The sequence below is a fragment of the Panicum virgatum genome, chromosome 3N, assembly GCF_016808335.1.
Source record: "Panicum virgatum strain AP13 chromosome 3N, P.virgatum_v5, whole genome shotgun sequence".
NCBI lineage: Eukaryota > Viridiplantae > Streptophyta > Magnoliopsida > Poales > Poaceae > Panicum > Panicum virgatum.
Window position 1 is genome coordinate 37,441,032 of NC_053147.1, and position 14,812 is coordinate 37,455,843.

The window sequence follows — 14,812 nt, forward strand, 5'->3', positions numbered from 1 at the left end:
TCTTTTTTCTAATAAGTAATGATCTTGCTCTCTAATCTGTCTCACGAAGCTTCATCCATATGATGCACTAACTGTACACTTTTGTGAGCAAGCCACTCTCTGCAAATCTCTATCAAAGGTGCCACGACAGGTAGCAGGTAGTGACGTTATCATCTCATCACCTTCGATATCTCCGCATGCTGAGTGGATCGAAGCTGCCGCCGACAACTTCGACGTCCTCTTTGCATCACCATCGCTCAGACCACTGCTGGAGAACGGCTTATTAGTGCCGTTCACAGGGCGTATTAGTGCCGGTCCCTGTGGCCGGCACTAAATGGCCGGCACTAACGTGACAGATGTTAGTGCCGGCTACTCTGACCGGCTACTCTGGCCGTAATACCAGTCGGCACTAACGTGCCCGACCCCGCCTCAGGCCTGACAGCAAGGTTAGTGCCGGCTGGTATTACTAGCCGGCACTAAATGTTTTTTCTTCTTTATATTTCTTTTCTTTTCGTTTTTATATGTATGGCTATGCGTATTTCTACCGTATGTGACTACATAGTCGTACTCTTTGCATTGCACAGTATTATTAGAACAGCATATTACACTAACATTATATATATATATATATATATATATATATATATATATATTTGTCATGTATGGAACACTTAGGAGTTCAAAAGTACATGAGATATTACAAATTATTAAACACAACAACTATAGTAACTTATCAACTTCCTCGTCGTCGGATCTTCTTGGGCGACGCTTTATGGAGATCGCCATGAAATTCGCCCTTAGGATTTATGACTTCATCGAGTAGAAATCCGCATATAGCTTCTTGAATTGCCCTGATCCGAGCGATTTCAATGAGTTCTTCTTTCATCCACCAACGCTGTCACATTTTTTCGATAAAAACATGAGAATAAAAAATAATGAATTAAAATAAAGAGCAGATGTGATTGTGCTCACGTACATTGAATGCCTCCACTGTCATTTGCCCTTTTTCACTTGCAAAAGAGTTGATCCACTCGCATACATAGTATCCACATAAGTTGTTTCCTTTGCCCCGTCTCCAACACTATGGACAAATGTGGGTTACGATATAGAATTTTTCTGATGTTTATTGCGAATGACATTAGTAGCGAGAGTATATTCATACCGGAAAATCAGTCACCCAATGAAGAGGCTCGATTTCACCTATGGGCAAGCCTATGTGTTTGTGGAGGTAGCGACTCCATGCAGTATTTACCACCTCGACAATATCTTGGTACTTTGATATATCTTGCCTTAACGAGTCGTACACCAAGACCTTGTGCTCCTCAATCCGAATACAAAGCAATATCCAATGAAAGCTGTGCATATACATACGCATAACCAATTAATGTTGATTATAATAGTTATTAAATAGTATTATTAATATGAAGGGATTGAAAAAAAAAGGCTAACAAAGAACGACTCACTGATGGTTGTATGGCAAGAGAATGAAGGGACACATGCTATTTTTACGCAACCCCCTGTATATAACATTGACTATGTCTCTAGAATTTTGCGCTAACGATTTCTCGTGTATAATATCGGGGTCGAAGAACCCGACGTTATGGAAGTTCTTCTTTCGGCAAATTTGAATTTTTGACCTACGGGACACAAGAAAAATGGGGATCAGTCAACACACAAGGCTAAAAATAATGAAACGAGAGACAATACTTACATGCACCATACACTCATGAGGTACTTGTGAAGGGCATCTTGATGGTATAAATCGTAAAGTGCTGCAAACTCGATATATACATCATCTGCCCCCCGCCAGAAATGCTCATCTTTAATCCGAGCTGGGAACATCTCTAATTCATTAGCTTTAGATTGCACGGCATACCATTTGTGTAACTCGGCCATTCTCGTTGGTAGGAATGGTAGCAACTCTGGCCATATCAAAGGTTCACCAAGTACAAACTTTTTCTTGCCGCGTGCATTCTGTAGGGCCTCCCCAAGCAATTGAGCCCTTGTTAGATCAGTTTGCAATATCATCCCAGCCATGGTCAACGGATCTCTTGATTCATCGGGACATTCTTCACGCGGCACTATCAACGGAGGGATCGATTGTTTGGACTGCTCTCCGAGCTGGGGAACGGTCTTTGCATTAAGCCGCCAATTCTTGGGGTTGCTGTAGCACTTTCTGATCTGACGATCATAATCCGACTCCCTTTCTTTCTCCTTGGTGGGATCTTTAATGAAGTGTTTAATGAAGTGTGTCTTTGCACCCGGATCTATTTCTGGCTTCTTGTTCGCAGCCTCCCTCAGTAGCTTGCGCTTCAGCAAGAAGGTTTGAAACAATTCTTCTGCCTCTTCCTCTTCTGGAGCCTTCGCTTTCTTCTTTCTTTGCTGCTTATGAGATGGTTGGACCGAAGGTACCGTGTATGCCTTCTGTCGCTGACTCTGATTCTATTGTGCGGCTGGTGATGATGCCGGAATGGGCTCGCTTTGTGCGGCTGGTGATGGCGGATCCATGCTGGGGTCCCGTGCAGGCGGTGGAGAAGGTGGGCCAACACTAGGATTCCTGTCAGCTGGCGTTGGTGATCTTTGCCTTGAGCACCGAGCGGAATCTGTGGCTGCTTGCACCAATCTTATGTCGCGCTTTGGCCACGCGATCCATGTGTGTACGGCATGTTGTAGTTCTGCTTCTTCAGGACCTATAGGGATCGGGAGGTCCAAATCTTCCCAGCATTCTTCAATAATTCGGTCAACAAACACTCTGGCGAATCCTTCAGGAATCGGCTGGCAATGTATTGTCCCGCCTTCTTCTTGGACTTCCGCATAACCCTCAGCACAAACTTTGAGCTTTTTCCCATAAAGAACCAGAAGCTCACATTGGGTCCTAACGGTGATGTCATCAATGGGGTCCCTCGGCCTGTCGGCACCCAAATTAGGGTGCTCTGTGGAAGCAACACTACTACGACGCTGAGAAGAGGGGCTGATCTCGACATTGGCAGCTGGTTGGTCCGAGCGTTGCCCAACTGCTGCCTCAAGTGACATTATCCGGTTTTCTAGGCTACAGATCTTCTCTGCCACTACTGCCTTGCTTCTGCATCGGCTTCGGTAGGTTTCGAGATCTCCGGAAAAGCCATATTTCCATGGAACTACGCCCACGCCTCGGGTCCGTCCAGTGTGCTCCGCATTCCCAAGAGCGTAAGTCAGCTCGTCATTCTCTCTGTTGGGCTGGAAGGTTCCTTCTTCCGTACGTCTCATTGCGTCGTCGAGTCTTTGGGCAGCCTCTCTTAGTACGTCGCTAGTCACAAACATTCCAGTGTCGGGGTCTAGTGTGCCTCCATGAGCATAGAAGTAATACCTTGCTCGTTTGGGCCAACTCAAGGTCTGCGGTACGATTCCTTTTGCAATTAAATTATTTTCCATCTTTTCCCATTTCGGAACAGCAACCTTATAACCTCCAGGCCCAAGTCTATGGAAGTTTGTCTTTTTGCTAGCATTCATTTTGCCTTGAATCGAGGCTGCCATGCTATCAGCACTGTGCTTGTAATTCACGAATTCATTCCACCACTCTCGTTGCTTCTTCCAGACTTTATCAAAATCTGGTGTGAGGCCCTTGTTGACAAAGTTTGCCACCAATTTTTTCTTGAACGAGCCGAACTGAATTGCCATCTTCTTAAATGCCCATCCCTTTACTTTGTCAGCTTTGCCTGGGGGAAAGTTGAAGTGCAACGACACCTCTTTCCATAACAAATCTTTCTCTGAATCTGGCACGATATCTTCAGGTCGATCAGAGACTTTATTTCAGGTCGATCAGAGACTTTATTTCTCTTCCAAAGCTTGTACTTTATGGGGACGCTTTCCCTAACAAGATATCCCAATTGATTTACAAATGTTGTCTTAATTTGACCAGGGGCTAGTGGCTCGCCGGTTGTTTCGTTGATCTCCGTGATGGTCGTACATCCTACCATCTTCCTCTTGGAGCCACGTTTCCGTTTATGCTTCGTCGATCCTGATGCCTGAAAGAATCGCAAATTTATCAAGCGGGTTGCTAGCAACTAGTGGACGTCGCGGCAGGTATGCGTAACCTTCATAACCCGCAAGCAAGGGTTCCAGATCAATAATTATTGACTGAAACATTCATAAGAATTTTTAGCTGGAGCATGACTGCTTACACAAGGACTGAAATCATCAACAAAGCTAGCAACATAACACAAATAGTTCGCAGCTGGGCCGCTTGTGTCACAAACAATATCTTGCTCCTAACATATATATTGACAAAACATTTATCCTGATACCTGAAAGAATCACTAAACTTTTATACCTCGGCTTCCTCGACATTTTCTTCTTCCTCCCCACTAATATCTTGCTCCTCGTCGCCATGATAATGCAAGTTTAAAATTGGCTGCCATCATTCTCGTCCTCATCAAACTCTGGAGCTATGTGCCCAGTACTACCATGAATGAGCTCGTGCATTAACTCGTCTTGGTTGTCCGTAGGATCCATTTCCACTACCTAAAACAATAAAAAACATTAAGTATTTTCTAATACTAATAAAATGTACATATTTGCAAAAATATTGTCAAGCTTTCATGTAAGCAAGAAAATCCAAGGTATCGAGAATGAAATCTGGCATATGAAAACAAATTTGGATGAACTGAGAGGGACTTCTCTAGGTGGAAGCTCCGGCTGGATGTCAGCTTGGTCGCCATCGCCTACAATGTAATTTAATGATGATTGCTGTGCCTACTATGGTGTTTTAGTGTCGTTTCCAAGGATATCTAGCAGCTCTATTTTAATTAAGTTGCAGTGCCGATAGCTAATGCATGAGCTGCTTGATGGTGCATGAGCTCCCCAGAGACAGAAGGTATAAGTCCAGTATTTTTCAGAGGCTTGCGCCCCGTGAGCACCATTCCCTTTTCACTTAACTCTTCTCCTTCCTAAGTCTGCGTAAACATACTTTCTTTCCGTATTTACTGCCTACAGATGCAGGAATATAAAATACACTATTATTAGTTGATTTGTCCAAAGGATTGGTGCCAAAGCTATGTAGCTATGTAGGAACCCGAGTTAATCTCTCAGAAACTGAACCAGTAAATGAACATTATGTGTCCTCGAGTTCATTGGTAAACTGTGTCAAGCATACGAGGTCGTCAGTTGTGGTCTCTTAACAACAATAACTGTGAAACAGCTGTGCTAGCTGTGCATCACACTGAGATAGCATGATCACCTTGGCCATGATAATCAAACAAAGCAATGATAATTTTTAGGTGCCAAAGATCATGATCTATGAGATTGTGGAATTGCTAAGCAGGAGCTAAATCCCTGGCAATTTTGTTATATTCAAGTGGAAGAGTCACGGACCAGAAGAATCTTTGGAATGCTGAGGTCTCAGCTAAATTATTAGATCCATTCATTCAAAATATTTACAAACCAAACTAAACAAAAATTATAAAAATATGATATTAGTAAATGTAACATGATATCATGTTAACACAGAAGGGTTGAAATTTAACTTGCACTCTTTGCAGTCAAGTAAACACTGTGAGCACTGTGAACACAACCATGGAAAAGTAGGGGTTTTGATATTTCATACTGAATATGACTTTTGAGTCATGAACAATGCATACAGAGTAGTGATTACAGACGACCCTACTATGCAGATCAAATGTAATTCTTCTTTCTCCCTCTCATATTCACAATGTTTGGATGAACCAGAGCTCCAAAACCAACAGTAATCATTTAGGATGCGAAAAAGTGTTGTGTAAGCTGCAAAACCCATGCAATTTCTTGGGCTAAATTGTCACTCCCAAATGTTTTGTTTTTTTCTAACTGAAAATAGCAAGTGAATCGAATGAGATCAAAATTTGTTGGCATTACATGCTCCAAGAACATTTAATTCAGAATTGTAGTTACATGCATTTGCTTATTGTTTGGTTCAGAATTGTAGTCTATCAAAATTGAAGATTAATTGTAAACATACAAGAATTGTATCATTTGGCTCCCAAAACCATGGATTAGTGAGGGCAAGAATCAGTTCGGATCAAAATACCTAGAGGTCGGGGCGGCGCACGGGGCCGGGGGCAGGGCGGCGTCGGGGACGAGCCGGAGGTCGCGCCGGCGCGGCAGCCTGGGGACGCGTGAGGGATGCGCGGCCGGCACGGCATGCCGGGCCGGGGAGGTCGACGGGGACCCACGCCGACGCACGCAGGCGAGGGTTGGCCGGGGATCCACGCGCGGCCGCGGGGGCGAGGGCAGGGGCGGGGGCGGTGGCGCACGGGGCCGGTGCAGGGCGGCTTCGAGGGGCGCCGCGTCGGAGACGAGGTGGCGGCACACGCACGGGGCCGGGGTAGGGTGGCGTCGGGGTGCCGAGGACGACGAGGTCGGGGCGGCGGTGGCAGGGCGGCACCGGGGACGAGGCGCCGGAGGACGTCGTGCCGGCGCTGCGGTCGGAGCAGGGGGCGAGGGCGGTGCGGCGGCGCACGAGTGCGGGCGAGCGAGCAGGGGGCGCGGGCGGGTGAGCGAGCAGGGGCGACGTCGAGGCGGTGGGTTGGGGACGACGTTGATCTGAATTTGGCGAAGGGGGTAATATGTTGGGGGATGGCTCGGTTAGTGCCGGCTGGTAATTCTAGCCGGCACTAACTTGCTAAAGTTAGTGCCGGCTGGAATTACCAGCCGGCACTAACGTGTACCATCTGGCGGGAATTGAGAATTGGCCACGCCAGTTCCCAATTACACTAAATTTTATATATAAATTATATAAAACTACTACTCATTATTATTATCTACTGGAACATTGATAATCTTCCTTTTGACGAAAGTGCCTTGAGCGTGATCACAACGTAAGTAAGGTGTGTCCTCTTTGGATAAGAGGATGCTAGGGTCAACGTCAACTGAGAGTGGAGGAAGGTTATCAATCTGATCATAATCTTCCGAATTGTCCGAAATATCCTCAACTCCAACTACTTTTCTTTTTCCGGGAAGAACTATGTGCCGTTTCGGCTCATTTCCAGCCTTGTCTGCTTCAGGCGTCTTATCCGACTTCTTCTTCGGTTTGCTCGACATGTCCTTCACATAGAACACTTGTGTCACATCCTTGGCTAGAACGAATGGTTCATCTTTATATCCAATCTTTTTAAAGTCAACTATGGTCATCCCATACCGGTCCTTCGTTACGCCTCCTCCAGCCACCCATTCGCAACGAAATAAAGGGACAACTATGGGTCCATATTCAAGTTCCCATATCTCTTCTATGACACCATAGTAGTTGTTCTTTTCTCCATTACTGTTTACTATACACATACGGACACCACTGTTTTGGTTGGTGCTTTTTTTGTCTTGAGCTCTCGTATAAAATGTATACCCATTTATTTCGTACCCTTGGTATTGCTGGACAGTGATTGATGGTCCCCTAGCCAGCCATTGAAGTTCTTGATCAACTGTATTGTTGCCCAATAATTTTGGTCTGAACCAACCGTCAAAAGTTTTTATATGTTGGCGTGTAATCCAAGCAAGATTCTTCTGTGGATTTTCAGACTGTATAATATTCATGTGCTCATCAATATATGGAGCCACCTTGGATGAATTCTGAAGAACCGTGAAGTTTGCTTGGCTGAATTCACTACAAGGGATGTTCACATTACATTTCTTTCCTAGTGTGCCTTTTCCCTTTAGTCGCCCCTCATGGTGTGACATGGGGAGCCCAATCGGATTGAGATCAGGAAGATAGTCAACGCAAAACTCAATGACCTCCTCTGTTCCATATCCCTTAGCAATGCATCCTTCTGGGCGAGAACGTTTACGCACGTACTTCTTCAATACTGCCATGAACCTCTCGAAAGGGAACATATTGTGTAGAAAAACAGGACCCAGGATAGTTATTTCTGTCACAATATGAACTAGAAGGTGTGTCATAATATTGAAGAAGGAAGGTGGGAAGGCCATCTCGAAGCTGACAAGACATTCGACAATGTCTTTCTGCAGCTTTATTAGATTATTTGGATTAATTTCTTTTTGTGAAATTTCATTCATGAATGCACAAAGCTTTACAACTGCCAATCTCACATTTTCCGGTAGAACACCCCTCGGTATAACCGGAAGTAATTGTGTCATCAGAACGTGGCAGTCATGGGACTTCAAGTTTTGGATTTTCTTCTCTTTCACATTTATTATGCCCTGTATATTTGAGGAGTACCCAGATGGGACCTTGATACTGTTCAAGCAATCGAACATACTTTCCTTCTCCTCTTTGCTCAGATTATAGCTGGCAGGTTTTAAATAGTGGCATCCTTTGTCTCTCTTCTCGGGTTGCAAGCCTTGTCGTCTAGCTAGCATCCACATGTCGCGCCTTGCTTCCAATGTGTCTTTTGACTTACCATACACTCCCAGAAAGCCTAGTAGGTTGACGCAAAGATTCTTCGACAGATGCATCACATCAATTGCGTTGCGAACCTGTAAGACTTGCCAATAAGGTAGGTTCCACATTATAGACTTCTTCTTCCACATTGGAACATGTCCCTGGTCATCCTTCGGAACAGGTTGGCTACCAGGACCCTTTCCAAATACCACCTTCACATCCTTGATCATCGAGAACACACGCTTTCCATTACGGAACAGAGGCTTAGGACGAGTTTCGGGCTCTCCTTTGAAATGCTTCCCTTCGGTTCTTAGGGGGTGATTGGTAGGAAGGAATCGGCGATGGCCCATGTATACGCACTTCTTACAGTGTTTCAAATAAATGCCATCGGTTTCATCATAACAGTGGGTTCAAGCCATGTATCCCATGTTCGACTGTCCAGAAAGTTTTGCAAGTGCAGGCCAATCATTGATGCATACAAAAAGCAAAGCTCGGAGGTTGAAAGGCTCCTGTTTATACTCATCCCACACATGTACTCCTTCTTTCCAGAGCAGTAAGAGATCATCCATCAAGGGTTGCAGAAACACATCAATATCGTTGCCAGGTTCTTTTGGCCCTTCTATAAGCACCGGCATCATGATGAACTTACGCTTCAGGCACAACCAAGGAGGAAGGTTGAACATACATAGGGTCACGGGCCATGTACTATGAGCGCTGCCAAACTCACCGTACGGATTCATTCCATCCGCACTTAGAGCAAATCTTATATTCCTTGGGTCGTTGTCAAATTGAGAATACTCTCGGTTAAGGTTTCTCCACTGGAACCCATCTGCTGGGTGTCTGATCATGTGATCCTCCTTACGGTCTTCTTTGTGCCACCGTATCAACTTAGCGTTATCCTTGTTTTTGAAAAAGCGCTTCAGACGTGGGATTATAGGGAAGTACCACACCAACTTTGCAGGAACTCTCTTCTTTACCGGCTGCCCGTCAACATCACCTGGATCATCTCGCCTGATCTTATACCGCAATGCGCTACAAACAGGACAAGCTTCCAAGTTCTCGTATTCGCCACGATACAGGATGCAGTCGTTAGGACATGCGCGAATCTTCTGCACGTCCAATCCAAGAGGGCAAACCATCTTTTTAGCTTCGTATGTTGTTGACGGCAGTTCATTACCCTCAGGAAGCATGTTCTTTACAATCTTTAATAGCTCACCAAATCCCTTATCGGTGACACCATTAGTTGCCTTCCATTTCAGCATCTCTAGCGTGGTACCCAACTTCTTCTGCTCCGGTTTGCAACTAGGGAACAACGGCCTTTTGTGATCCTCCAACATCTTCTCGAACTTTAATGCCTCCTTCATAGTTTCACTGTCTTTCTGTGCATCAAGCAACGCCTGACCTAGCTCGTCAGGTGACTCCTCTTGTGCAACATTTGCTTCACCCTCGTCCATTGGTTCATCTTGAAAGCCACCTGCTTCCTGAACCCATGCCCAATCTGGAAGATTGTTATCACCATCGTCATCTTCTTCATTATCTTCCATCATAACTCCAACTTCGCCGTGCTTAGTCCAAAGGCTATAGTTACTCATGAAACCATTCAAGGCCAAGTGATTCCATAGAGTATCTATTTTTCGGAATTCCTTTTTATTTTCGCAAACACTGCATGGACAATACATTAAACCTTTTGGCGACCTATTTGCCATTGCCACCTTGAGAAAAGAATCTAAACCCTGAATCCACGCCGAGGTGCTCCGGCTTCCGTGCATCCATTGCCGGTCCATCTGTACAAATTAAAAAAAAAACATGCTCATTATCCCTAAAAAGTAAAAATAGGTTACTATGAAGTAATTCAAAAAAAATATAAATGTGTCATAGGCCACCTATCTAGTAAATTTAAACTAAATAGCAAAATAAATTGGCACAATAACATATACACATGTCACCATGAAATAATTCAAAAAAATCATTCTAAATGTGTGATAGTCAAACTATATAGTAATCATTCTCTAAAAAGCAACAAATCAATTCTACATTGCTCAAATTAATGAACAAATTAATAAATCATGCCCATTTTCCCTCATCCTTAAATTTTGCATAATAACATATACACATGTCCCCGTGAAATAATTCAAAAAAATTACTCTAAATGTGTCATAGTCAAACTATCTAGAAAACCTTCTCTAAAAAGTAACAAATTGATTCTATTTTGCTCAAATTAATGAACAAATCGGAAAATTATGCTCATTTTTCCTCAACTTTAAAATCACTATTTTCTTTATCTAGAAAGCATGAAATAAAGAATAAACACCGTGAAAAGAAGAGTGAAAGAAGCTACTAACCTTTGGTGCACTTGGATGGGTGAAATCCTCACAAATTTGGGGGGAAATAGGCAGCACCTCCCCTCTAACACGCCATGAGAGAGAGGAGGAGCGCGGCCAAATGAAATGGCCGGGCTGGGGAAGAAGGAGTGCCTGGCTTATGCGGGGCAAGTTAGTGCCGGTTGGTGGATTTAGCCGGCACTAAGTGTGTACGTTTAGTGCCAGCTAGAACTACCAGCCGGCACTAACATGCAATTGACCAAGTTAGTGCCGGCTAGAATTCCCAGCCGGCACTAACGTGTCTTTTGACCGTTGTGGCAGACGGGCTGACCGTTGGGGGATGGCACGTTAGTGCCGGCTGGAGTGTCTAGCCGGCACTAACGTGCCCGCTTTGTACGGTTCATGCACGTTAGTGCCGGCTCCTATTGGACCGGTACTAACGTGCTGGTACCAATGTACCATTCTCCAACAGTGGACGAACATCGACCAGATATCACATCAACAAGCATGCAGGCCACGAACTTTTCGTTGCTACCTTCGATCAGTCAAGTAGAAGCCATGCAAGAACCGACCTTGTTGGTGTAGGACATTCTCCGGGACGAAGAGGTCACAACAGCTCGAATGGCAGAAGGCGAAGACTTGGGAGAAATGGCAGCGGACACAATAATGACACGAAAATCAAAGCAACAGCTAGTTTGCTTTGTATTTCATAATGATTTGTACAGTTACAGGAGGGGTATTTATAACCCAACGGCTCACCTACCCACTTGCTAAAATTCCTATATTGCCCCCTAACTGCCCCCAAATACAGAATATTCCGTGAGATTTTGGTAATATCAAATATACACACTCTCAATGGATTACAGCTGGCCCGACACGCGGGTCCTAGTCATGTTCTAGATCCTCCGCCGCTGGACGCCTTCGACCAGGGCTTCGGATCTGGGCCGTCGCCGAGCGAGTCCGCCACTCTTCTTCTGCTAGGTTTCCGTCCGCCCTTGTACCTTCGCTTCGGACCCTTCGCGATCGTGTAGGACGGAGGTTGACAGCCGCAACGGTGGGAGGGGCCTTCGTCGAGGCTACTTCGCTCCGAGGCCTTCCCTTCGGGGTCTTTGCTTTCGCCCGCCGGCGCCTTGTCGTGAAATGGCGTCTTCGCACCCAGTTCGCCCCGAGGCCTTCGCTCTCGACCGCCGGCGCCTTGTCGTGAACTGGTGTCTTCACACCCTGCTGAAGGTGGCTTCCCCAACACTCCTCCGCGAGCTGAAGCTTCGCGAACCATCACGGCCGTCGCAACCTCCGCGGTGGGCCGAACCCTCGCAGTTCGTCGGCAACCTCCGTGGCGAGCCGAACCCTCGCGCCGTCGGCAACGCCCGACCTCCGTGGCGAGCCGAACCTCCATGGCATCACCGAACCTTTATGGCAATTGCAACCTCGGCGGCAATCTGGGAACCCTCGCAGGCGAGCTCCACGCCGAACTTTGTCTGTAACCTCCGCACACCAAGCTGTGAGATTCGATCAGCTCTGCATGCCGCTCTACGTCGATTCCTCGCAGCATTTTCTGCATGTACCCCCCATGCAGCACAAAACAAGGACCGAAGGTTACCACTAACTCGGTCAGCTTTTCTAATTGGAAGCAGTAAGCTTCGACTTCATTTTTCATTTGTCTTTTTACCACAACATGGCTAAATGTTCATCTACAGCATCTTTCCTGGCTTGGAATAGTTCTATCAGCATGCAGAATATGAAACTTTATATTCTTGTTTATTTCTTTAAGCTAACCTCGGGATGTGTATATAGATATTCTATTTATGTTTGCATAAAAATCATTTCTAGCGGGGCTTCGAGTCTTGTGCAGTTGGAGAGTTCTCACGCTGGTGCTCGAAACCGGCCGGCCGGCAGTCCATCGAAGCTTGCTATAGTTCAGCCAAAATATGATGTCAGCTATATGTCCAGCCTTGAGCTGCTTTATGTTGTCAGCGCTGACTTCCAGATTGTGGTCTTTGTCCTGTAACTTGGCGATTCCACCATATGCGACTGGAAGATCCTACCGAAGGTAACCAGCAAGCTATTAGCTTCTGAATATCTGTCCACCGACCAGTCCATCATGTTACCTAGCGAAGCTGGCAGCCATTCTATGGTTGTGGTTTTAAACCTGGTCACATGCCAAGTAAGCACAAGAGCTCATACATCCAAGGTTACTCTTTCACTAATCAAACTATGCTCATTTTTGGCAAGCTTCGGTTCTTTTTTCTTTAGCCACAGCCGTCAAAAGTTGAACAAAACAAAAACTGCTCTAGGCAAGAATAGGGTCAGGCCTTATGAGCTCGTCTGTCTCAAATTTTCCGATAAAGTCTTTGTCCGTCTTACACTTGTGCACGTGGATTAAATTAAACCTAGTTCTATTTATCAAAACTAACATCCACTACAACATACTATTTATTCTGCGACGGAATCATTTTGTCGCGGATCATTGAAAATCCGTCGCAATTCACCATCCGTGACGGTTTGAGATTTCGTTGTTGATTGAGCGTCATTGATTAAATCTATCGACGATTCTTCAAGACCGTCGCAGATTGAAGCGATCCGTGATGGTTTCTGACCGTCGCAGAGGAGCCCGAGGCCCAGTTAGCCCAGTCCAAAGCCTAGTTTTAGCGACAAAAGTAAACGTCGAGGATTGAAGTTGACATGGATAGTGATGTAGCTGCCAATGTGGATGATGACATGGTTGCCAATAGTGATGTGGCTGCCAACATGGATGATGACGTGGCCATCCATGTGGACGATGACGTGGCCATCTACGTGGATGATGACAAGGCTGCCAACGTGGATGATGACATGGCTACCAACATGGATGATGATGAGGCTGCTTACATGGCACTAATGATGACGTGGATCATTTTTTTTCAATGGGCCAATTTTATTAGTGGATCACTTTTGGCCCAAAATTTCAGCCCATAAACATTTCAGCACACAATGAATTCTGCTCAAAGTCATTTCAGCCCATAAATATTTCAGCCCGCAATGATTCCAGCCCAACAGCATCCAAACCATTATCACAACAGAAGCAATCAGACCATTTCAAAAGAGCTCATTATCCAGAAGCAGTCACAAGTTTCACACATCAAAAGCATGCAAATCACTAAGTCTAAGAGATGCAGCTCAACTTGCAACCCAGGAGCACAAGCTCAACACAAGAACAATAAGTCTAAAGGAGAAAGAACAATAAGTCAGCTCAACCATGAGCATCTTGAATCAAAATAGCAGCTCAAGCAAGAGCATCTTGCATCAGACCAGCAGCTCCAGGTTGGTGGTGGAAATTCTGGATGTAGTCCACCAATTCACGCCATCCTTTAGCTGCTTGCAAGACCAAAAACAAAAAATGTAAGGTAGTGAACTGGCCGTGCAAATAAGCCTCTAGTATTGTGCATAAAGCAAGAACAAAATATTGTAGCAGTGAACTAATGAACTAGCATTGCACATACCATTAATTCAATCAACTGGTCGTTGTTGATCAAGAATAAGCTGAAGTTTCGCTTCCAAGCTAGCTTGCTTGTTGTGCATCTCCTCCATGTCCCTTAACCTTGCTTGTTCTTTTTCCTGCGATCTCCTTTCCAAATCATCCAGTTTTGCACAAAGCTCAACATTTGCCTTCTTCTCCACTTCTAGTTGTGCTTGGACATTCTGTACATTAGACCTCGGTCTCCCAGTCTTGATCCCCACATTCTGAAGGAACATATTCTTCTTGGTGCTGTCATCTAGTACATCAGCTACAACTTCAGTCGCAGACTTAGGTTCTTCACCTTCTTCTGGTGGTGCAGCCAACTGCTGTTCCATTCGATTCTAGCAAGAAAGCAGCAAAAGAATGTTCATGACCATGGCCTAACAAATTGAAAGAAAGCCATATGAGAGCTGACTTACGATAGACAATTGTACATTAGGCGTGTAGCCTTGTTTCTTCTTGCTAAAGTGGCACAACTTGAACAAATCAAAGGCGTCAGGTTCCGTATTCTCAGACTAACCTGCCTAAGAAAAATTTATATATGGAGCAAGATTACTTGATTGGTCACAAAACTTGATAGGAAACATTTAAAGAAACAACAAGTTCACATAAACAGCCAGTTCATTTAAGATGCAGGTTCAGTTAAGAAACGACAAGTTCACATTTAACATCTAT